A 25,127-nucleotide genomic window follows, 5' to 3' on the forward strand; every position below is an offset into this window, starting at 1 on the left:
AAGAACTCTTCACTCTCTTTAGATATACTGAAGTATCCATCACACCAAACACATTTTTACTTTCCTCGTCTCCAGACTCCAGGCCAGTCCCTTTCCCGAGGACATAACTTCCCCGAGGACTCAGCGCCCCCTGAAAGCCCCACTGTCACCTTCAGAACCTCACCCTCCCCTTCTGAAGAAGAGGAAGAGATGTCCTTGAGGGTTAGGAATCGATTGGAAAGGCCAATCAGAGGGGAGTCAGTTTTGCCTTCCTTTGGCACCTGAAACAGGGTGGGAGAAGATCTTAAATCTCCTCTTTTTCTACTTGTACCCCACTTTCGTGTCTCCTTCTGCCATCCCTTATCATCCTCCTCCACGCTATTTTAGGAGATGGCACCTTCCTCATTCTGGATCCTCTTGACCTCCTCATCCAGCTCATCATTCCTCAGGGTCTCAGCAGCAAGGTTAGCCTCTGGGACAGGATTAGAGGTCGTCTTGGTAACCCGGGCTTTCCCCATCACCCTATCCCTTTGGCGTTTATCAAGACGTCTAAGTTGGGCTTGTGTCTTTTTCTTGCTGTTCCTCACTGACCCCTCAGTTCCCTCACCTCTGCTAGTCCCCAGCAGATTCCAGCTCGTGATCTTCATCAGCTGGGGCCAAGACCGCATTAGCGAAAGAACAAGGACAACGACTGAATGGGTGACCACAAATCCCCACACAGGTGACTGTCACGATGCCGGCTGGCAGGAGGTGGATCCTCTGTGCCAGAGAGGGATTGGCGTGGACCGTGCTAGTGGACCGGTTCTAAGTCACTACTGGTGTTCACCAGAGCCCGCCGCAAAGCGGGATGGTCTTGCTGCGGCGGTAGTGACCAGGTCGTATCCACTAGCAACGGCTCAACCTCTCTGACTGCTGAAGATAGGCGCGGTACAAGGGAGTAGACAGAAGCAAGGTCGGACGTAGCAGAAGGTCGGGGCAGGCAGCAAGGATCGTAGTCAGGGGCAACGGCAGGAGGTCTGGAACACAGGCTAGGAACACACAAGGGAACGCTTTCACTAGGCACAAGGGCAACAAGATCCGGCGAGGGAGTGCAGGGGAAGTGAGGTATACATAGGGAGTGCACAGGTGAAAACACTAATTGGAACCACTGCGCCAATCAGTGGCGCAGTGGCCCTTTAAATCGCAGAGACCCGGCGCGCGCGCGCCCTAGGGAGCGGGGCCGCGCGCGCCGGGACAGGAACGAGGGAGAGCGAGTCAGGTACGGAAGCCGGGGTGCGCATCGCGAGCGGGCGCCACCCGCATCGCGAATCGCATCCCGGCTGGAGGCGGTATCGCAGCGCACCCGGTCAGTGGATCTGCCGTAGCGAAGATGTTGCGAGCGCTCCGGGGAGGAGCGGGGACCCGGAGCGCTCGGCGTAACAGTACCCCCCCTTGGGTCTCCCCCTCTTCTTAGAGCCTGAGAACCTGAGGACCAGACTTTTATCTAGGATATTGTCCTCAGGTTCCCAGGATCTCTCTTCAGGACCACAGCCCTCCCAGTCCACTAAAAAAAAAGTTTTACCTCTGACCTTTTTGGAGGCCAGTATCTCCTTTATGGTGAAGATATCAGAAGAACCGGAGACAGGAGTAGGAGAAATGAGTTTGGGAGAGAAGCGGTTGATGATGAGTGGTTTAAGAAGAGAGACATGAAAGGCATTAGGAATACGAAGAGAAGGAGGAAGAAGAAGTTTGTAAGAGACAGGATTAATCTGGCACAAAATTTTGAAAGGACCAAGATAGCGTGGTCCCAATTTGTAGCTGGGAACACGGAAGCGGACATATTTAGCGGAGAGCCATACCTTGTCTCCGGGAGAAAAAATTGGGGGAGCTCTTCTTTTCTTATCAGCAAACTTCTTCATGCGAGATGAAGCCTGTAAGAGAGAATTTTGGGTCTCTTTCCATATGGTGGAAAGATCACGAGTTATTTCATCCACAGCGGGCAAACCAGAGGGCAAGGGAGTAGGGAGGGGGGGAAGAGGGTGACGGCCGTACACCACGAAAAATGGGGATTTGGAAGAAGATTCAGAGGCTCTGAAGTTATACGAGAATTCGGCCCATGGTAGAAGATCTGCCCAATCATCCTGGCGGGAAGAAACAAAATGCCGTAAATAATCACCCAGGACCTGGTTAATTCTTTCTACTTGCCCATTGGATTGAGGATGATAAGCAGAAGAAAAGTTAAATTTAATCTTGAGTTGTTTACAGAGAGCCCTCCAGAATTTTGACACGAATTGGACGCCTCTATCCGAGACGATCTGCGTGGGCAACCCGTGAAGACGAAAAATGTGTACAAAAAATTGTTTTGCCAACTGAGGCGCTGAAGGAAGACCAGGAAGAGGAATAAAATGTGCCATCTTGGAAAATCGATCAACGACCACCCAAACAACAGTGTTGCCACGGGATGGGGGTAAGTCTGTAATAAAGTCCATACCAATCAGAGACCAAGGCTGTTCGGGGACAGGCAGAGGATGAAGAAGACCAGCGGGCTTCTGGTGAGGAGTCTTATCCCGGGCACAGACAGTGCAGGCCCGCACAAAATCAACAACATCCGTCTCCAGAGTCGGCCACCAATAGAAACGAGAGATGAGTTGCACGGATTTCTTGATGCCCGCATGGCCTGCGAGATGGGAGGAGTGACCCCATTTGAGGATTCCGAGGCGTTGGCGTGGAGAGACGAAGGTCTTCCCTGGAGGAGTTTGCCTGATGGAGGCTGGAGAAGTGGAGATCAGGCAGTCAGGAGGAATGATGTGTTGCGGAGAGAGCTCTACTTCCGAGGCATCCGAGGAACGAGAGAGAGCATCGGCCCTAATGTTCTTATCGGCAGGGCGAAAGTGAATTTCAAAATTAAACCGGGCAAAGAACAGAGACCACCTGGCCTGGCGAGGATTCAGCCGTTGGGCAGACTGGAGATAGGAGAGATTCTTGTGATCGGTGTAAATAATAACTGGAAATTTTGATCCCTCCAGCAGGTGCCTCCATTCCTCAAGTGCTAATTTAATGGCCAGTAGCTCTCGATCCCCGATGGAGTAGTTCCTCTCCGCCGGAGAGAAGGTCCTAGAAAAAAAACCACAGGTAACAGCATGCCCGGAAGAATTTTTTTGTAGAAGAACCGCTCCAGCTCCTACTGAGGAGGCATCAACCTCCAATAGGAAGGGTTTAGATGGGTCAGGTCTGGAGAGCACGGGAGCAGAAGAAAAGGCAGACTTGAGCCGTTTAAAGGCGTCTTCCGCTTGAGGAGGCCATGACTTAGGATTGGCATTCTTTTTGGTTAAAGCCACGATAGGAGCCACAATGGTGGAAAAATGTGGAATAAATTGTCTGTAATAATTGGCGAACCCCAAAAAACGTTGGATAGCACGGAGTCCGGAGGGGCGTGGCCAATCTAAGACGGCAGAGAGTTTGTCTGGATCCATTTGTAGTCCCTGGCCAGAGACCAAGTATCCTAGGAAAGGAAGAGATTGACATTCAAACAGACATTTCTCCATTTTGGCATAAAGTTGATTGTCACGAAGTCTCTGAAGAACCATGCGGACATGCTGGCGGTGTTCTTCAAGGTTGGCAGAGAAAATCAGAATATCGTCCAGATACACAACAACACAGGAATGTAAGAGATCACGAAAAATTTCATTAACAAAGTCTTGGAAGACGGCAGGGGCGTTGCACAGGCCAAAGGGCATGACCAGATACTCAAAGTGTCCATCTCTAGTGTTAAATGCCGTTTTCCATTCATCCCCCTCCCTGATGCGGATGAGATTATAAGCACCTCTTAAGTCCAGTTTGGTAAAGATGTGGGCACCTTGGAGGCGATCAAAGAGTTCAGAGATAAGAGGTAGAGGGTAGCGGTTCTTTACCGTGATTTTATTAAGACCGCGGTAGTCAATGCAAGGACGTAGGGAGCCATCTTTTTTGGAGACAAAGAAAAATCCAGCTCCGGCAGGAGAGGAGGATTTGCGGATAAACCCCTTTTTTAAATTTTCCTGGATGTACTCAGACATAGCAAGAGTCTCTGGGGCGGACAGAGGATAAATTCTGCCCCGGGGTGGAGTAGTGCCCGGGAGGAGGTCAATAGGACAGTCATAAGGCCTGTGAGGAGGTAGAGTCTCAGCTTGTTTTTTGCAAAACACATCAGCAAAGTCCATATAGGCCTTAGGGAGACCGGTTACAGGGGGAACCACAGGGTCACGGCAGGGAGTACTGGGAACCGGTTTAAGGCAGTCCTTGAAACAAGAGGTACCCCAGCTCTTGATCTCCCCTGTGGACCAATCCAGGGTTGGGGAATGGCGTTGGAGCCACGGTAGTCCAAGGAGAATTTCGGAAGTGCAATTGGGGAGGACCAAGAACTCAATTTTTTCTTGATGAGGTTCGATGCACATTAGAAGGGGCTCCGTGCGGTAACGTATGGTACAGTCCAATCTTTCATTGTTAACACAATTGATGTAGAGGGGGCTGGCGAGACTGGTTACCGGGATGTTGAACCTGTTGATGAGGGAGGCCAAAATAAAGTTTCCTGCAGATCCGGAATCCAAGAAGGCCATAGTAGAGAAGGAGAAGGTAGATGCAGATATCCGCACCGGCACAGTAAGACGTGGAGAAGCAGAGTTGACATCAAGGACTGTCTCACTTTTGTGCGGAGTCTGCGTGCGTTTTTCCAGGCGGGGAGGACGGATAGGACAATCCTTCAGGAAGTGTTCGGTACCGGCACAGTACAGGCAGAGATTCTCCATGCGGCGTCGTGTCCTCTCTTGAGGTGTCAGGCGAGACCGGTCAACTTGCATAGCCTCCACGGCGGGAGGCACAGGAACGGATTGCAGAGGACCAGAGGAGAGAGGAGCCGGGGAGAAAAAACGCCTCGTGCGAACAAAGTCCATATCCTGGCGGAGCTCCTGACGCCTTTCGGAAAAACGCATGTCAATGCGAGTGGCAAGATGAATGAGTTCATGTAGATTAGCAGGAATTTCTCGTGCGGCCAGAACATCTTTAATGTTGCTGGATAGGCCTTTTTTAAAGGTCGCGCAGAGGGCCTCATTATTCCAGGATAGTTCAGAAGCAAGAGTACGGAATTGTATGGCGTACTCGCCAACGGAAGAATTACCCTGGACCAGGTTCAGCAGGGCAGTCTCAGCAGAAGAGGCCCGGGCAGGTTCCTCAAAGACACTACGAATTTCCGAGAAGAAGGAGTGTACAGAGGCAGTAACGGGGTCATTGCGGTCCCAGAGCGGTGTGGCCCATGACAGAGCTTTTCCAGACAGAAGGCTGACTACGAAAGCCACCTTAGACCTTTCAGTAGGAAACTGGTCCGACATCATCTCCAAATGCAGGGAACATTGTGAAAGAAAGCCACGGCAAAACTTAGAGTCCCCATCAAATTTATCCGGCAAGGATAGTCGTAGGCCTGAAGCGGCCACTCGCTGCGGAGGAGGTGTAGGAGCTGGCGGAGGAGATGATTGCTGAAGCTGTGGTAGTAGCTGCTGTAGCATCACAGTCAGTTGAGACAGCTGGTGGCCTTGTTGCGCTATCTGTTGTGACTGCTGGGCGACTACCGTGGTGAGGTCAGTGACAACTGGCAGAGGTACTTCAGCGGGATCCATGGCCGGATCTACTGTCACGATGCCGGCTGGCAGGAGGTGGATCCTCTGTGCCAGAGAGGGATTGGCGTGGACCGTGCTAGTGGACCGGTTCTAAGTCACTACTGGTGTTCACCAGAGCCCGCCGCAAAGCGGGATGGTCTTGCTGCGGCGGTAGTGACCAGGTCGTATCCACTAGCAACGGCTCAACCTCTCTGACTGCTGAAGATAGGCGCGGTACAAGGGAGTAGACAGAAGCAAGGTCGGACGTAGCAGAAGGTCGGGGCAGGCAGCAAGGATCGTAGTCAGGGGCAACGGCAGGAGGTCTGGAACACAGGCTAGGAACACACAAGGGAACGCTTTCACTAGGCACAAGGGCAACAAGATCCGGCGAGGGAGTGCAGGGGAAGTGAGGTATACATAGGGAGTGCACAGGTGAAAACACTAATTGGAACCACTGCGCCAATCAGTGGCGCAGTGGCCCTTTAAATCGCAGAGACCCGGCGCGCGCGCACCCTAGGGAGCGGGGCCGCGCGCGCCGGGACAGGAACGAGGGAGAGCGAGTCAGGTACGGAAGCCGGGGTGCGCATCGCGAGCGGGCGCCACCCGCATCGCGAATCGCATCCCGGCTGGAGGCGGTATCGCAGCGCACCCGGTCAGTGGATCTGACCGGGGCGCTGCCGTAGCGAAGATGTTGCGAGCGCTCCGGGGAGGAGCGGGGACCCGGAGCGCTCGGCGTAACAGTGACACCTAATTTCTGCACAAGATGCGGCAAGATGGCCTACACCCCCACACAAGGCACATTTCTGTACCGTACAGTTTGCACTGAAGTGTGTGAGGTCACCACACCTGTGACAGAGCTTCGGCTGACCCCGGTAGAAAATCTGGATACGATCCCTACCATGAAAGGAAGAGGATGGAATATGGGTAACTGTATTTCCTGAACGCTTAGGTTTTACCAAAAATGTCCAGGCTCCTCACCAGATACCAAACTTGTCCCTTTTCTTCTGGGGAACACCCATGATCTCACCATACTGTCCCAACCAATTGAACCAGGTGATTCCTAATGGGTGAAAACGGTCACTCTCTTGATTTCTTTTTGAGGCCAGCCGGGCTCATCCTTTACCAATTCATAGTTTGACCAGAAAAGCTCAAGTCCCTCCTGCCGAACAAAACTGATATCGAATTCAGGAGAACCATAGGGATGTATCAAGGCGCAGATATCAGCTGCCTTGAAGCCCATCTTTAGCAAGAGCTCAACCACTTTGGTCCTTGATGGGCACATATCTTTGCCCTGCCACCAAAGACAAACCACATTCCTACGGTTACTACCTGGCCCGGCTGTTGGGAGAGACCATACAGTATCCCCCCCCCCTTTTTCCTCTTGGAAGGCAGAAAGACCATGCCTCTCTATCCAGAATGACAAATCAACTGCTCTACCCTCTACATTGATCGACCTTTCCCCCTTTTTCAGAGCTTCCAGATGTCGTTGCAATAAACAGACCCTAGAGTCAGGAGACGTGGAAGGTATCCTACTACCCCCAGCAGTGACATTTGCATAACTCCTATGGTCTGTCACCACCGAAGGGGCAACCGGACCAGAACCTACACCACTATTTTTAACAATACCCTCATACCCAGTCACATTACCACCACCCCAAATAACATTATCTCTAAGCATATCACCACCCTCAAGGACAACATCCCCATCACCCCCAACAACATCAGCACTCCCGTCGCCCCGATGTTTGCTAATTTTTACCTTGCCGAATTTGAGATGGAGAATGTTTACACTGTTAAGAACCCCTACATTAGACATATCAAATTATTTTATTGCTATATGGACAATATCATAATAGTGTGGGATGGCTCAGAAACAAAATTTGATGAGTTTGTAGCATATCTTAATCAGAACAGATGGCTCGACAGGACAATTAGCAACCAGGGGTTTCCAGGGGTTTCCGCAAGGAAACTGCAACCAATTCCCTACTTAGTTATGAAAGTTTTCATCCCAATTATGTTAAAACATCACTCCCTTATGGCCAACTGGTATGGCTACATAGGATTAATGACAATCTGACTTCCTTTGACTAACAGGCAGAAGAATTATTAGGGCGATTACGTGAGAGAAAATATCCTGAACCCTTGTTACAACAAGCATATAGAAAAGCGAGAGCTTTGGAAAGCACTACCCTACTTAGGAAGAAGTGGCGACGTAACAGTGGTCAAAATCAGGAAAAACTTTTGTATAGCCCTATGGAAACCATTCTGAAAAAAGCTATACACAGAAATTGGCATGTTCTCGCTCAGGACGAGCTCCTGCGGGACGTGGTCAGGAAAAAAACCCTTGGTCATGTTCCGCAGGAGCTCGAACTTAAGGGATAAACTTGTAAAAAGTCGTGTGAACACGACCCAGGATGACTGGTTATCTGGACAGGCCCCCAGGGGAAATTTTAAATGTGGCTCCTGTAACTGGTGTAATTTCATATCCCCAGGCTCAGCTGTAAAGCTAGGAGGGGTTACGTGGCGAGTAAAGCAACTCATTACATGCTGAACCAAGTCGGTTGTCTATGCCATAAGATGTACATGTGGCCATATTTATATAGACAAAACTATTAGAGCCATCAATGTCCCCTTCTCTGAACATGTCCGATCGATAGCTACATGGAAGGGCTCTTCCAGGCTGATTAATCACATCCGAGAATGTCATGGAGAGGATAATAAAACTATGTCCTTCATGGGATTAGTTCAGATTCAAAATCTTATAGGCGGAGGCAACAAAGATGATGCATTACTAAAACAAGAAACATCCATTATTCTTAAAACAGAAGCATTAGGAGATCTGGGACTTAATGAACACAAGGATAGTCTGTGAGATATATATACAGACATAATGGCCCTGATTTACTAAGAGTGGAGTGTTTATTCTGGAGTGATTTCAATATAACTCGTCTTTTTTTTCAGGCTTATTTACTATTCTGTCGCACGTTTTTTTGTCAATTGAGTCACACAAACTCCGAGCTAATGAAATTAGTTGTGTGAGTCAAAATGGTGTAGACTTTGTTTAAAAATGTTTCCATGAATCAAAAGTATTCGTGTGTTATAATTTTTCAAACATTACAACAATTATCCTTGTTTATCAGCTTGGGTGTTAATTTGATTTAAACCTAATATTGCAAATGTGTTAAAAAGAAAAAATTATATAAACATTAACTATCACAAAAGCATTCAATATTTTATTCATAAAAGTGTTGAACTGTACAAAATGTTTTCAGGTTATAAAACAAATTACTTTCACACAAAACACAATGATAAACAGTCCCTTGTTAGAAATCACTCCATTTTTGGAATTTCACTCGGCCTCTTGGCTGTTGGTTATTGTGTGGGGCAAACTCACACTTTTTCTCAAGTGATTTTGGAAGTACTCCAAGTATTTTTTGTTTTTTTGTCCGTAAAACGCCCATTTTTGCATAAAACACGCCCATTTCAGAGTGAAAAAAAAAACAACAAAAAACGTGGTCTCAAATGGCTGGAAGTGCTCAACCCCAAATGCGGTTGTGCATTTATACTGGGGGAGCAGATCCTGCCCTTGTAGTCCGTTGCTAGGGGCGATCCCCAGCATAAAAATGCATACAATGGAGGATGCCTGCAGCGGACTACAAGTGCCACAATAGAATCCTACACCAGATAAACGGTGTGGATATGTAACAATTAGAATACAATACAAGAATATGGGTGCACTACTGTGGTAGATGTAAACAATACATTGGCTATCCCTCAACACTGATGTTAAAATTGAGACATTCGCCAGTGTATCCTTATATGAAGGACACACCAGAGCCCGCACACCAACGCCAAGGTTTCTCAATTTGGTGCGAGACCTAACGCTAGTCCTACCTGTGCTTGATAAACAGAACAGGGGCCAGTGGGCAATTACGGCAGCATTCGGCTGGCTCACAACTTCCTTCCAGATACCCTCCAGTGTTACTACGCACACATGCAATGGGAGGAGGGAGGCAAGCTGCAAGCCCCAAAAAAAAAAACACTTTCAGTGTTTTCTAAAGTGTCACAGACGTTGCAACCAAAATTTAGGTGCAATAACCGAGAAAAAGAGTCGGGTGGACTTAAGTAAATGAGGGCCATTGTGTTTCTCTTTTTTTTTTAAATAATTACATTTTTATTATTAAGATTTTCATTTATACATTAACTCAGCAAAAGCATGTTACAAATTCACACAGATTTAGGCTGGGTTCACACTACGATTTGAACTACGGTTCCCGTATACGGCTGGGAGGAGGGGTGGGCAGGGCTTAATCGCGGCACCCGCACTCAGCCATATTCGGGAACCGTAGTTAATGTATGTCTATGAGCCGACTGGAGTGAACCGCAGCCTCCGGTCAGCTGCTTTTTTTCCCGACCGCAGGAAAAACGCCCCGCCCACCCCTCCTCCCAGCCGTATACGGGAACCGTAGTTCAAATCGTAGTATGAACCCAGCCTTAAACACAAGTATTCTGCCAACATTTAGAGGGAGGGATCCATGAAGAGAGAAGGGGAAAAAAAAGGGGGGGGGGGGAGAGTATTTTTCCTGTTTTATGAATTTACGCTTACTCATTAGTTTTCCTTCTATATTTGTTTTCAGTTTCTATCAATCCATCTCCGCCATATCAACCAAAATTTATCTTCATTCCCTCTTTTAATACATTGCCTTTTCCCAGGCAACAATTTTTTCCATCTTTTGGATAAAATGCTCCCTGGATGGTGGATTTGGATTTTTCCAGCGCTGGGCTATCAACTTCCGCGCATTATATAATAGTCTTCCCACCGCTAACTTACTATTATCTTCTATCGGCAATTCCTCCACATAACCCCGTATACATATTTTGACCTCCCTATTAATATCTACCTCATATATTGCGCCAATATATTCTATAATTCCTTCCCAATATCTTTTAATAACCGGGCATTCCCACAACATATGAAGTAAGTTAGCACTGGAGCATATACTCAAGGGCATTTTGCCACTTCTACATACCCTATTTAGCTAACAACGCCGGAGTCTGGTACACCCGATACAGTATATACAGCTGGGAAAGTCTTGCACCCTCTCCCAGTGCCTGGTTAGATACACTACTCCGAATAATATTCCATTGATCCATTGCCACCTGATGCTCTTCTCTCCATTTATAAAAGGCTGGTATATTTTACTTTTCCCATCCCTTCATAGCTATAAATTGGTACAGTTTTGAAATAAATCCTATCTTCCTTTCGTTCTTTATTATAAAATCCCCTGCCAGGTCCTTGCTTAATTTAATATTTATATATTTTTGTTGGGCAGCCATCGCATGCCTCAGCTGTAAGTATTGGAAGAAGGCATTTCGAGGTATATCAAATTCCTCCTGAAACTCCAAAAAGGAGCGTATATTTTCCCCTATATATATCTTTTAATATCCTAACTCCCGCTTTCTCCCATTTTTCAAAACCTTCTAATTTACTTAACTCCTTAAGTGTATCGTTCCCCCATATCGGAGTGTACTCATTAACCTGACCGACTCCTCTAATCTTTTTTATACTATTCTATACCCTATGCATTAGATCAAACGTAGGAAGTTGTTGACTTTTCTTTTTTTCTTAAACTCGCCTTTTTCTAAAGAGAATATTACGTTTTTATCTCCACCTAATATGCTTTTTATCATTCCAGCCAGAATACTTCCGTCGTCCCCTTTGTACCAATTTCTAAAGTATTGACCCTGGGCAGCCAAAAAATACCACCAAGGGTTGGATAAGGCTAGCCCCCCCCCCCCCCCCCCTCATATTTGCAAATACTCTAGTTTTAGTTTGGGTTTACGGGCATTCCAAATTAGTTCCCTGAATTGTGTGTTAATCCTCTGAAAAAGACTAACTGGTAACCAAACCGGTGCATTATGTAGCAAGTATAGTAATTGAGGCATTAAAATCCTTTTAATAAGAATGATTCTTCCTACGGGCGATAGTTTCAGCTTCCGCCATGCTGCACTTTTACGTTTAAACTGATTTAAAAGAGGTAGCATATTTCTGTTTTGGTACTCCTGAATATTTGTTGATATTTCTATTCCCAAATATTTAATTTGTTTTACACATGTAATATTAATATTTTGATTTATTTGAATATTTGTGACTGATCGTTCTAACAGCATTAGAAATGACTTTTCCCAGTTTATTACAATCCCCGAGAGCTCTCCATAACAAGAGATTCCCTCTATTGCATTTTTCAGTGAGGGGCCCATATCATTCAGAAACAATAGCGCATCGTCTGCGTAAAGAGCTATCTTATTTTTATGGGCCCCGTACCGAAACCCCTCTATCATCGGAGCTGCGCGGATATATTCTGCCAAAGGCTCCATTATAATGGCAAACAGCAATGGAGACAGAGGACATCCCTGTCTCGTGCCACAAGACAGAGGGAATTTTGCCGACACCTGTCCATTTACTCTAATACATGCCATCGGGCTATTGTATAAAAGTTGGATCCATGATATAAATTTAGGGCCAAAGCCCATTTCCTCCAGAGTCGCCCAGAGACAGGGCCATTCCACTGAATCAAATGCTTTTTCTGCATCTAATGAGAATATGACCCTGTCTCTGGGAGAATCCGGAGGAATTTGTATATTCAAAAAGAGGCGTCTAATATTTTCTGAAGACGATCTTCCCGGGATAAAACCTGTTTGATCCGTATGTATCAGTGTTGTTATTACCTTATTCAAGCGGGTTGCTAGGATCTTTGCTAATAATTTATCATCATTGCAAAGCAATGAAATTGGTCTATATGATGCGGGTAGTCGAGGATCTTTCCCTTTCTTCAATATGACAATGATAATTGCCTGTCGCATTGATAAAGGGAGAGATCCGTCGACCAACGCTTGTTTAAATAGATCTAGCAATTCAGGTAATACAATATCCCCATATGTTTTATATACCTCTATTGGAATTCCATCCACTCCAGGTGACTTATTATTGGGGGTCGCTTTTACTGCTAACTCAAGTTCCTCTAGAGTAAGCTCTGCTTCCAGCATATTCCAATCCTCTACCGATAATTTAGGGAGATTTATTCCTTGTAGAAACGCCCTTATATGCTCAGATCCTTTATGTAATTTAGACACATATAGCTTTGAATAGTATTTTAACATAACCTTTGCTGTGCCTTCATTATTATTGATCTCACTCCCGTTTTCATCTAACAAAGATAATATATTGGCTGGTGGTTCTTGCGCTCTAACAATATTTGCTAACATATGGCCTGCCGCCTCCCCTTCTGCATATAGCACTTGGTTTTGCATCATCCGCCTATTACTGGCGGCCTCCAGTAAATGTTGTCTCAATTCAGCTTGCGATCTAATCAGGCCCTGATGTAACCTGGCTGATGGATTTTCAATAAAACTTTTTTCTGCCTGACGGACTGCCTCATGCAATGAGTCAGTATGCAAGGTCATTCTCCGTTTTTCCCTCACAATAGCCTTCAAAAAGATTCCTCTAATATAAGCCTTTGCAGCCTCCCATTGTGTTTCTCTTTATTAGATTCTTTTCTTTATCTGCTGGAACATTTTTGCTGCCTGGTACCATGATAAACATAGATTCCTGATGTACATTGTATGTTAAGGTCACATTGGATATTTTTGTGAAGTTTTTACAAATTTTTTATACAGTTTTTTATTCTGTCCACACTTATATATGTTAGTACCTGTGTAAGTTTTAGTATGCGACTTACATCCCCCAAGGATGTAAGGATTAACTCCCTAGCTGGGCGTGTTTTGGAAGGTTGGTCCCATACTTAAGTTTGAGAACTGGGAAGTGACGCAAGGTTCAGTGGAAGCCGCGGTGTGCGGTGAAACGGTCGTTGGCCTGTCCTCCCATCTCCACTCCCGATGTCTGTGTATCCCCATATGTGAATAAAGAAGAAACACCATCAGCATATTGAGTGCCGTGATCTTTCCCTCTTTGAAGTTTTGCATTGATGTACCTCTGCAGTCTATTTCACTGAACACCGACTGGCTGAACTCAGGTATTGCAACCACTTCGTTCTGAGTCACCTCCCAATCCACAGGTGTTGGAGGGTGGAACTTGTAGCAGTGCCGACCCCCCCTCCTTAGCTTGGTAGGAACATTTTTTCTAGCCCCAACACCACCATCCCCAACAAGAGCAACAACACCACCTCCCCCAAAAACACTTTCCCTGGTAACATCAACTTCCATCCTCTCCCCGGTCATACACCCCCCCTCCCCCCCACCCCCATTTACCTTCTCATTCAGACTGGCTGGACCAGAAACAGATAAACCAGCAGATGATGATGATTTTGATGATGAATTTTCAGTCCGTTTTGCCTCGGCATCACGGGGCACTAGGGCTGGGACAATCTCTGCTGGCCCTTTAAGGGATCGGGAAGCATGCTCACCCAGTCTAGAGGAGGCCCCAGCCCTGTTCTTATTAGTGCCCTCTGCCTCATCAGCAATTTCTCCAGTTCTATAAGGGCGTCGCTGATCAATAGGATCCTGCTCCATCCCTGCTACTGCAAATAGGCATGGAGCACTGCGTCCTTTTAGTACCTGTACTCTCCCCGCACCTTTGCACCGAGTCCACCACAAAACACGGGCTGGGTTCGTTAACGGGGCTCGCACAATGAGCTGACCCTGCGGCCGACTCCGGATTTACAGGGATGGGGGTGTAGATGTAACTCACTAATTCTTGCTGTTTTGGCTTGGTCTTCTTTTTCTTACCCCCAGGTGCCTCATCTGGGCCATCAGCGTCCCTCCCTGGCTTCTGCTGTCACTGTCCTCCCCTGAGTCGGCAGGTGACACTGCTGGCTGCTGTGCAGGGGGCCCACTGTATGGGGCCTGCTGGTCTTGCTGCAGGCTACCAGGTGAATCTGGCTGTTGTTCTCTGTCCATGGCTCTCAGGTTGCAGCCCCATCAACCTTCTCTCTTTGTTTTTAGCCATCTCCCTGAAGTCTTCATTTTCCAGTTTTTCTTTAAATGGGCCACTTAACTCCCGTAATATCGCTTTTCTCTTCTCCAAAGCTTCAACTTTAGACATTAGTCTTTTTATCTGTGCCTGGATTTCTGCCTTTTTTCACTTAGGCGCAACATCAGCCCTGGAACAGGCACACCGCAGTTCCTCTTGGAGTCCCCTGGCAGCTTTACAGGCGGCTTCATATTCACGGAGGTGACTGTTTACCTGGGAGCCATAGGTGGAAATAGACTCCCGGGCCCTCAGCATTCCCTAGCCTTCCTCACTGAGTCCGGCTTCACCTCCGTGAACACTCTGCCTTCTTTCTGAAGAACCCAACTTTCCACCAGCAGCACTCAGCTTTCTTGAGTTGGATTCATCCCAGCGGCTTATCGCCTCAGTGGGGGGAGTTGGAGCCACATTGCTGCAGTTCCAGGTGGAGCGCCTCACCCCAAAATCCTCCAATGTACAGGCCGCTTGCTGGCCTCTCCTGCTCCCCTGCGGCCTATTCTGAGGAGCAGAAGCCTGGGCCTCACCTCCTTCACTCATCCCTGGTAACCCAATCACTCCCTGGGGAGGAGAAAGTAGGCTCCAGGTGGAAAAGATGGGAACTCCCTGGAGCTCAGGAGGCACAGCAGACACAGCTGAACTGGAGCACGGCCACACCCACCACTAATTGGTCTGCACTCCAGAGCTGTATGCATTATTCTGCTGGTGGGGTCACTGTGTACATTAGGGCTGCAACGATTAGGGGAGCAATTCGATAACGGGATTCTTTGTTAACGAATCCTGTTATCAAATAATCGGCCAATTGGTTGGCACCAATGGTCATAAGGCTGCTGTGGGCGGGGCAGTCAGACGCTAGGCCGCACCGCCGCAGCCTCTGTTCATGATGTCCCTGTCCGACCCTCCGCTGACCCACTGCTTACCAATCACACGTGCAGGGCCGGTTCTTCACTTTTCATATTGGTGGCAATCCCGACCACTGAACGCCCTCCCTCGGATGCGCAGTCACAGGCCTGCCCACCACTCACACTGCCAGCAGCATTCTGTACATCTTTATATCCCCTTTTTTTTGGGGGGGGGGGCAATTTTCTGGGCTTGCCTAAGGGCACAAAAGGAGCTAGCTACAGCTCTCATTATATCATAGTTAAATAGGCACTGTCAGATATAAAAACTTTTGATATGTTGTAAAGCATGCAAAACCAATAGGTTTTGCAATTGCTTTCATTAGAAAATTTTCAGTATTTCATAGTGAAAAAGCCAGTCAAACAACTGCCCCCTCTGCCTCCTGGAATGCATTCACTGCTTCTGTGAACACTGCTTCGTCCTGGACTCCGGGACGTTTTGGAGGGGGGAGGGGCTGTACACACTGCAGAGACTCATGTGAAGAGAAGGGGAGGGGGAGGGGCAGGAAGACTGCTGCCGGGATCTCACACAGCAGACATCAATGAGAGAGGCAGAAACATGCCTTGCAGATGAAAAAGTAAGTGTCCCTGCATGTATGTGTATGTGTGTATATTAGTGTGTCTATCTAATGTGTATGTGTAAGAATATAGGAACCCAGTGTGTGTGTGGATATATATGTATATGTGTATATCAGTGTGTCTATCTAATGTGTATGTGTAAGAATATATGAACCCAGTGTGTGTGTGGATATATATGTATATGTGTATATCAGTGTGTCTATCTAATGTGTATGTGTAAGAATATATGAACCCAGTGTGTGTGTGGATATATATATGTATATGTGTATATCGGTGTGTCTATCTAATGTGTATGTGTAAGAATATATGAACCTAGTGTGTGTGTGTGTGTGTGTGCAGCTCCCAGCATGCCCACACATCATTTGGCTGTGCAGGCATGCTGGGAGTTTTAGTTTTGCAACAGCTGGAGGTACCCTGGTTGGGAAGCACTGGACTGAGGAGAGGGAGGGGGAGGAGAGGGGAGTGGTTATCACAGTGAGTACCCGCCCCCCTGCTTCTGGGGGATAAAATGAAGGTATTTCAGAAATAAAGCTAATTATGAGAGAAATGTAGGTCACAGACACATACAAAGTACATGTACGTGATCAGGATGAGATACCGAGCAACATATAACAGTTTAGTTTTTTTGAGTGATCTGACGGGTACGCTTTAAATGTAGCTTCAGAAATAATTAATACATAGTAAATATGTTGTAACTCTTATTTCCTACAGTGCTTAAAGTCAGTGTCCACCATGGAACGCTATTTTGTTCATACAGTTCTGATTTCTCCTGGGTAAAGTAGATAAAGTCCTGAAACAGGAGGTGACCAAATGTTGTCTGAATCAGCACTTGGGACTAAAAAGGGCCACAAGCTGCAGGAACCAGGAGAGGTCCCTGTAGAGTCTAGTTTTGGGTGTGTTTTAGTTTATGGGGTTTCTTATGGTATCTGTGTTAGTTTCGTGGGAATGGCCAGGGGGTTTGTATTTACTTAAAGTGTACCTCCAACGCTCTGCTCCTTACATTTTGCATCAGACCTCCACCATATACTTTGATTAACCTATTAGACAATCATTCCTGAGTTACCCATTCAGGGTATTCCCTATTAGTGTTGCTCACGAATATTCGCAAGGCGAATTTTATTTGCGAATATCGCATATTCGCGAATTTTCGCGAATATAGCACTATATATTTGTAATTACGAATAATCGGTTTTTTTTTTGTTTTTTCTTCACAGTACACATCACAGTGATCATCCCTCTCTGCTTCCAGCTTGTGTGGTATAAAGAAGGCTCTAATACTACTGTGTGAGACTCGCGTGGGAATTTTCACATATGTTACTTTTTGTATATGCAAATTTTCACATATGCTAATTTTCGCATATGCGAATTGTCACATATGCGAAAATTAAAACGCAAATATTTCGAATATGCAAATTTAGTGAATATACGACGAATATGGCCTATGCCGCTCAACACTATTCCCTATCAGCTAAACCAGTGTTTCCCAACCAGGGTGCCTCCAGCTATTGCAAAACTATAACTCCCAGCATGCCCGGACAGCCGAAGGCTACAACAGCTGGAGGCACACTGGTTGGGTAACACTGAGCTAGAGTATAGCAAAGAACAAACAAATAAGAACTTTTTCATTTATACATAAATACTTTAGATGACATTTCCTTTTAATAGTAAACTGATACCCATTAACTTGGGAAGTCCAATGCATGGCAGACAAGGAGGGCACGTTATGATGGTAATTGCCACATGAGTATATTTTTATATTTAAATAGTCAAAAAAATTGTAAACTCTTAAAAGAATAGTAACCTTTCTAATTTACTTCATACAAATGTTAACTCATTTTCATTATAGAAATCATGGGTAATAAAAAAATTAATAAAAAAAAGACGACTAGGGGTCCTATACCATGCATAACATAACCTTGTCAGGCTACAGCAACATCTTTGTTACAGCTGAAGCCCAGGCTGGGACAAAGTCCAGGAAGTGAGGGCAGGAATAACACTCTTTGTACTTTCTCTTACTACTTTGTCCTATCAGATTCCTGTCCGAAAACAGGAGAAAAGGGTTACAGAGCAGCCTACATTGATTGGATGAGCACAGCAGACTCGTTGAGGAAGTGAATGCATGGTGAGTGAGGGCGGGCTCAGGGCTTGTCTTGGACACATCCTTTCCTGAGCAGTGGATGTCATAATGAGTGGCTGCAGAACAAAAGGATTTTTGAGCCATATACAGAAGCTAGACACATAGCAAAAGACATGTAAAGCATCTGCATAACCTAGTGAGTAACATATGTAAGCATCATTTTTTATGTGATATGACAGGTATGCTTTAGGTTTCTTAATGAAATCATGCAAATTTTTTCTTTTTCAGTTATATCAGGTCACGTGACCCAAAAACCAAAGGCAATTGTGTATTAGCTTCAGTATTGTTGATGATGGTTGCAGTTCTTTGTCCATAGTTATAGTCAGTTTAGAAGTAGAAACTGTTGTTCCAAAACATTATGCCAAAAACGAGAACATTCAGAATAGTTTATAGTTTCACAGAGTAAAAAAACATCATCTTTTTCAGGGCCAGCTATGGGATGCACTGGCAGATAAAATACCCTGGCCAACTATAGCCAATTCTGCCTCAGTAGGGAATAAAGTTCTCCCCTGGCCCCACAGTCCAAAAAAATACATTATTCGTCACTATATACAGTGAAATTCTTAATGCTATTAGTCATGACCTGCTCTTCTTAAATGCTGCCAATGTATCTGCCTTAAAGGGGTACTCCGGCCCCAAGACATCTTATCCCCTATCCAAAGGATAGGGGATAAGATGTCTGATCGCAGGGGTCTTGCCGCTTGGGACCCCCGCAATCTAGCATGCAGCAACCACCTGTAAGCACTGCAGGAAGCGCTGGTGTTATGCCTCCCGACCACGGGGACGGAGTATTGTGACGTCACGACTCCGCCCTATGTGACATCATGCCCCGCCCCCTCAATGCAAGTCTATGGGAGGGGGTGTGACGGCCGTCACACCCCCTCCCATAGACTTGCATTGAGGGGACGGGACATGATGTGGGCGGGGCATGATGTGGGCGGGGCACGCGGGGCGGAGTCGTGATGTCACGATACTCCGTCCCCGTGGTCATGAGGCATAACACTGAGAGCCTCCAGCGCTTCCTGCAGTGCTTACAGGTGGGTGCTGCATGCTATCTTGCGGGGGTCCCCAGTGGCAGGACCCCCACCATCAGATATCTTATCCCCTATCCTTTGGATGGGGGATAAGATGTCTTGGGGCTGGATAACCCCTTTAACAACCACTTGTGGTAGGAAATTCCATAGTGAGACTGCACAATCCGTAAAGAACCCTTTCCTATTTTGATATTTGAATTGCCTTTCCTGCACATGTAAGGAATGTCCTCTGGCCCTTTATACAATTCTTGAAAAAGATAAATCAGTGCCAGTTCTATGAACTGAAGATGTACAATATATACACTATTAACTGGTAATGATTTATCTCTTTCAAGAATTCTGATGATATCATCTTCATAGTGTATTCTTTATAATCTGAACAAACCAAACTTTCCCCATCTATCGTCCATCTTTTATCCCCCTTTAGGTCAATTCCAATTCTTTTTCGGCATGAAGCCCATGACTGAACCACATATGAGGCTTAGATGAGGCCGTATAATAGATTTATAGAGTCAATATGACATCTGGATCACATTTATGTCTCTTTACATGTACCTTTACATTTTAGCATCTGCTGTTTGATGCAGCTTAGATAACTTGTAATAAAGTCCTTCTTTTGGTCTATTCCCAGTTATGTTCCATTTCACATTTACAGATAGCTGTACGATTACTGTGGCCAAAGTATATAAATGTATATGAAAGTCTATGTACAGGGTGGGCCATTTACATGGATACACCTTAATAAAATGGGAATGGTTGGTGATATTAACTTCCTGTTTGTGGCACATTAGTATATGTGAGGGGGGAAACTTTTCAAGATGGGTGGTGACCATGGTGGCCATTTTGAAGCCGGCCATTTTGAATCCAATTTTAGTTTTTTCAATAGGAAGAGGATCATGTGACACATCAAACTTATTGGGAATTTCACAAGAAAAACAATGATGTGCTTGGTTTTAACTTTATTCTTTCATGAGTTATTTACAAGTTTCTGACCACTTATAAAATGTGTTCAATGTGCTGCCCATTGTGTTGGATTGTCAATGCAACCCTCTTCTCCCACTCTTCACACACTGATAGCAACACCGCAGGAGAAATGCTAGCACAGGCTTCCAGTATCTGTAGTTTCAGGTGCTGCACATCTCGTATCTTCACAGCATAGACAATTGCCTTCAGATGACCCCAAAGATAAAAGTCTAAGGGGGTCAGATCTGGAGACCTTGGGGGCCATTCAACTGGCCCACGACAACCAATCCACTTTCCAGGAAACTGTTCATCTAGGAATGCTCGGACTTGACACCCATAATGTGGTGGGGCACCATCTTGCTGGAAAAACTCAGGGAACATGCCAACTTCAGTGCATAAAGAGAAAAACATCATCATGTAGCAATTTTGCATATCCAGTGGCCTTGAGGTTTCCATTGATGAAGAATGGCCCCACTATCTTTGTACCCCATATACCACACCATACCATCAATTTTTGTGTTCCAACAGTCTTGGAGGGATCTATCCAACGCTGCGTTTCGGGACCGAAGCCTTTCTCAAGCGTTGGGGTGGTGTCCCCTCAGGTCCTCCGGAGCACTTTGTATAAGTATGTTTATTACTGCATTCTGACTTGCTGGTTCTTGTAGTCCCTTTGTTGGACACTGTTTGATTGCAGTGTTGTCCTACACTTTTTTATATTGACATTTATGCATGTTTTGCATCTTTTATGTATTTTTTGTTTCATTGAATAAAGTATATATTGTATATTTTCTACAATGGCTCCATTTACCTGTTTGTACCATTACAGTACATGCAGCAGATTTGTTGCAGAAATGTCTACACTGAAAGTTGCTTGCATTAATCAGAGTTATTTTTGGAGGATTTCTGCATGTCCCCTTCAGATGAATAGCATAGTGATAAAATGTGTACATTAAAGGGGTATTCCATGAAAAAACTTTTTTTTTTATATCAACTGGATAAAGAAAGGTAAACAGATTTGTAAATTACTTCTATTAAAAAATCTTAATCCTTTAAATAATTATCAGCTGCTGAAGTTGAGTTGTTGTTTTCTGTCTGGCAACAGTGCTCTCTGCTGACATCTCTGCTTGTCTCGGGAACTGCACAGAGTAGAAGATGTTTGCTATGGGGATTTGCTTCTAAACTTGGCGGTTCCCGAGACACGTGTCATCAGAGAGCACTTAGAAAAGAACAACTCAACTGTCACGATGCCGGCTGGCAGGTAGTGGATCCTCTGTGCCAGAGAGGGATTGGCGTGGACCGTGCTAGTGGACCGGTTCTAAGCCACTACTGGTTTTCACCAGAGCCCGCCGCAAAGCGGGATGGTCTTGCTGCGGCGGTAGTGACCAGGTCGTATCCACTAGCAACGGCTCCCCTCTCTGGCTGCTGAAGATAGGCGCGGTACAAGGGAGTAGGCAAAAGCAAGGTCGGACGTAGCAGAAGGTCGGGGCAGGCAGCAAGGATCGTAGTCAGGGGCAACGGCAGAAGGTCTGGAAACACAGGCAAGGAACACACAAGGAACACTTTCACTGGCACTAAGGCAACAAGATCCGGCAAGGGAGTGCAGGGGAAGTGAGGTGATATAGGGAAGTGCACAGGTGAACAAACTAATTGGAACCACTGCGCCAATCAGCGGCGCAGTGGCCCTTTAAATCGCAGAGACCCGGCGCGCGCGCGCCCTAGGGAGCGGGGCCGCGCGCGCCGGGACAGAACAGACGGAGAGCGAGTCAGGTAGGGGAGCCGGGGTGCGCATCGCGAGCGGGCGCTACCCGTATCGCGAATCGCATCCCGGCTGGCAGCGGAATCGCAGCGCCCCGGGTCAGAGGACGTGACCTGAGCGCTGCCGCGGGGAGAGTGAAGCGAGCGCTCCGGGGAGGAGCGGGGACCCGGAGCGCTCGGCGTAACAGTACCCCCCCCCTTGGGTCTCCCCCTCTTCTTAGAGCCTGAGAACCTGAGGAGCAGACTTTTGTCTAGGATGTTGTCCTCAGGTTCCCAGGATCTCTCTTCAGGGCCACAACCCTCCCAGTCCACTAAAAAAAAAATTTTTCCCTCTGACCTTTTTGGCAGCTAAAATTTCTTTGACCGAGAAGATGTCCGAGGAGCCGGAAACAGGAGTGGGAGGAACAGATTTGGGAGAAAAACGGTTGAGGATGAGTGGTTTGAGAAGAGAGACGTGAAAGGCATTAGGGATACGAAGAGAGGGAGGAAGAAGAAGTTTATAAGAGACAGGATTAATTTGACACAAAATTTTGAAAGGACCAAGATAGCGTGGTCCCAACTTGTAGCTAGGGACACGGAAGCGGACATATTTAGCGGAGAGCCATACCTTGTCTCCAGGGGAAAAAACGGGGGGAGCTCTTCTTTTCTTATCCGCGAACTTCTTCATGCGAGATGAAGCCTGTAAGAGAGAATTTTGGGTCTCTCTCCATATGATGGAAAGGTCACGAGAAATTTCATCCACAGCGGGCAGACCAGAGGGCAAGGGAGTAGGGAGGGGGGGAAGAGGGTGACGGCCGTACACCACGAAAAATGGGGATTTGGAGGAAGACTCAGAGACCCTGAAGTTATACGAGAATTCGGCCCATGGGAGGAGATCTGCCCAGTCATCCTGGCGGGAGGAAACAAAATGTCGCAAATAATCACCCAAGATCTGGTTAATCCTTTCTACTTGTCCATTGGACTGGGGATGATATGCAGAAGAAAAATTTAATTTAATCTTGAGTTGTTTACAGAGAGCCCTCCAGAATTTAGACACGAATTGGACGCCTCTATCCGAGACAATCTGCGTAGGCAACCCGTGAAGACGAAAAATGTGTACAAAAAATTGTTTAGCCAACTGAGGCGCAGAAGGAAGACCAGGAAGAGGGATGAAATGTGCCATTTTGGAGAATCGATCAACGACCACCCAAATAACAGTGTTGCCACGGGAAGGGGGTAAATCAGTAATAAAATCCATACCAATCAGAGACCAAGGCTGTTCGGGGACAGGCAGAGGATGAAGAAAACCAGCGGGCTTCTGGCGAGGAGTCTTATCCCGGGCACAGATAGTGCAGGCTCGCACAAAGTCCACAACATCCGTCTCCAGAGTCGGCCACCAATAGAAGCGGGAGATGAGTTGCACAGATTTCTTGATACCCGCATGACCTGCGAGATGGGAGGAGTGACCCCATTTGAGGATTCCGAGGCGTTGGCGAGGAGAAACAAAGGTCTTTCCTGGAGGAGTCTGCCTGATGGAGGCAGGAGAAGTGGAGATCAGGCAGTCAGGTGGAATGATGTGTTGCGGAGAGAGTTCAACTTCTGAGGCATCCGAGGAACGAGAGAGAGCATCGGCCCTAATGTTCTTATCGGCAGGACGAAAGTGAATCTCAAAATTAAATCGGGCAAAGAACAGAGACCACCGGGCCTGGCGAGGATTCAGCCGTTGGGCAGACTGGAGGTAGGAGAGGTTCTTGTGGTCGGTGTAGATAATAACAGGAGAACTTGATCCCTCCAGCAGATGCCTCCATTCCTCAAGTGCTAATTTAATGGCTAGAAGCTCTCGATCCCCGATGGAGTAGTTCCTCTCCGCTGGAGAGAAGGTCCTAGAGAAAAAACCACAAGTGACAGCATGCCCGGAAGAATTTTTTTGTAGAAGAACAGCTCCAGCTCCCACTGAGGAGGCATCAACCTCCAATAGGAAGGGTTTGGAAGGGTCAGGTCTGGAGAGGACGGGAGCCGAAGAAAAGGCAGACTTGAGTCGTTTAAAGGCGTCTTCTGCTTGAGGAGGCCAGGACTTGGGATCAGCATTTTTTTTGGTTAAAGCCACGATAGGAGCCACAATGGTAGAAAAATGTGGAATAAATTGCCTGTAATAATTGGCGAACCCCAAAAAGCGTTGGATAGCACGGAGTCCGGAGGGGCGTGGCCAATCTAAGACGGCAGAGAGTTTGTCTGGATCCATCTGTAGTCCCTGGCCAGAGACCAAATATCCTAAAAAAGGAAGAGATTGGCATTCAAACAGACATTTCTCAATTTTGGCATAGAGTTGGTTGTCACGAAGTCTCTGAAGAACCATACGGACATGCTGGCGGTGTTCTTCTAGATTGGCAGAAAAAATTAGGATATCGTCCAGATATACAACAACACAGGAGTATAACAGATCACGAAAAATTTCATTGACAAAGTCTTGGAAGACGGCAGGGGCGTTGCACAGTCCAAAGGGCATGACCAGATACTCAAAGTGTCCATCTCTGGTGTTAAATGCCGTTTTCCACTCGTCCCCCTCTCTGATGCGGATGAGGTTATAGGCGCCTCTTAAGTCCAATTTAGTGAAGATGTGGGCACCTTGGAGGCGATCAAAGAGTTCAGAGATGAGGGGTAAGGGGTAGCGGTTCTTAACCGTGATTTTATTAAGACCGCGGTAGTCAATGCAAGGACGTAGGGAGCCATCTTTTTTGGACACAAAGAAAAATCCGGCTCCGGCAGGAGAGGAGGATTTACGGATAAAGCCCTTTTTTAGATTCTCCTGGACGTATTCGGACATGGCAAGAGTCTCTGGGGCAGAGAGAGGATAAATTCTGCCCCGGGGTGGAGTAGTGCCCGGGAGGAGGTCGATAGGGCAATCATAAGGCCTGTGAGGAGGTAGAGTCTCAGCTTGTTTTTTGCAGAAAACATCCGCGAAGTCCATATAGGCCTTAGGGAGACCGGTTACTGGAGGAACCACAGAGTTACGGCAAGGGTTACTGGGAACCGGTTTTAGACAGTTCTTGGAACAAGAGGACCCCCAACTCTTGATCTCCCCAGTGGACCAATCCAGGGTAGGGGAATGAAGTTGAAGCCAGGGAAGTCCAAGGAGAATTTCCGAGGTGCAATTGGGGAGGACCAAAAGTTCAATCCTCTCATGATGAGATCCGATGCTCATAAGAAGGGGCT

The 25,127-nt window shown here is 46.7% G+C and overlaps 1 long non-coding RNA gene across 1 annotated transcript in view; it reads left to right on the forward strand.

Moving 5' to 3' along the window:
- LOC130355677 (uncharacterized) overlaps nucleotides 1-18,298 on the forward strand; it is a 60,647-nt gene extending 42,349 nt beyond the window's left edge. The window contains exon 3 of the long non-coding RNA XR_008888625.1: nucleotides 18,079-18,298. This is a non-coding gene — a long non-coding RNA (uncharacterized LOC130355677). The remainder of the gene's footprint in view (nucleotides 1-18,078) is intronic.
- The last annotated feature ends 6,829 nt before the right edge of the window (nucleotides 18,299-25,127 follow it).

This window comes from Hyla sarda, chromosome 2 (genome assembly GCF_029499605.1).
Source record: "Hyla sarda isolate aHylSar1 chromosome 2, aHylSar1.hap1, whole genome shotgun sequence".
Taxonomy (NCBI): Eukaryota; Metazoa; Chordata; class Amphibia; order Anura; family Hylidae; genus Hyla; species Hyla sarda.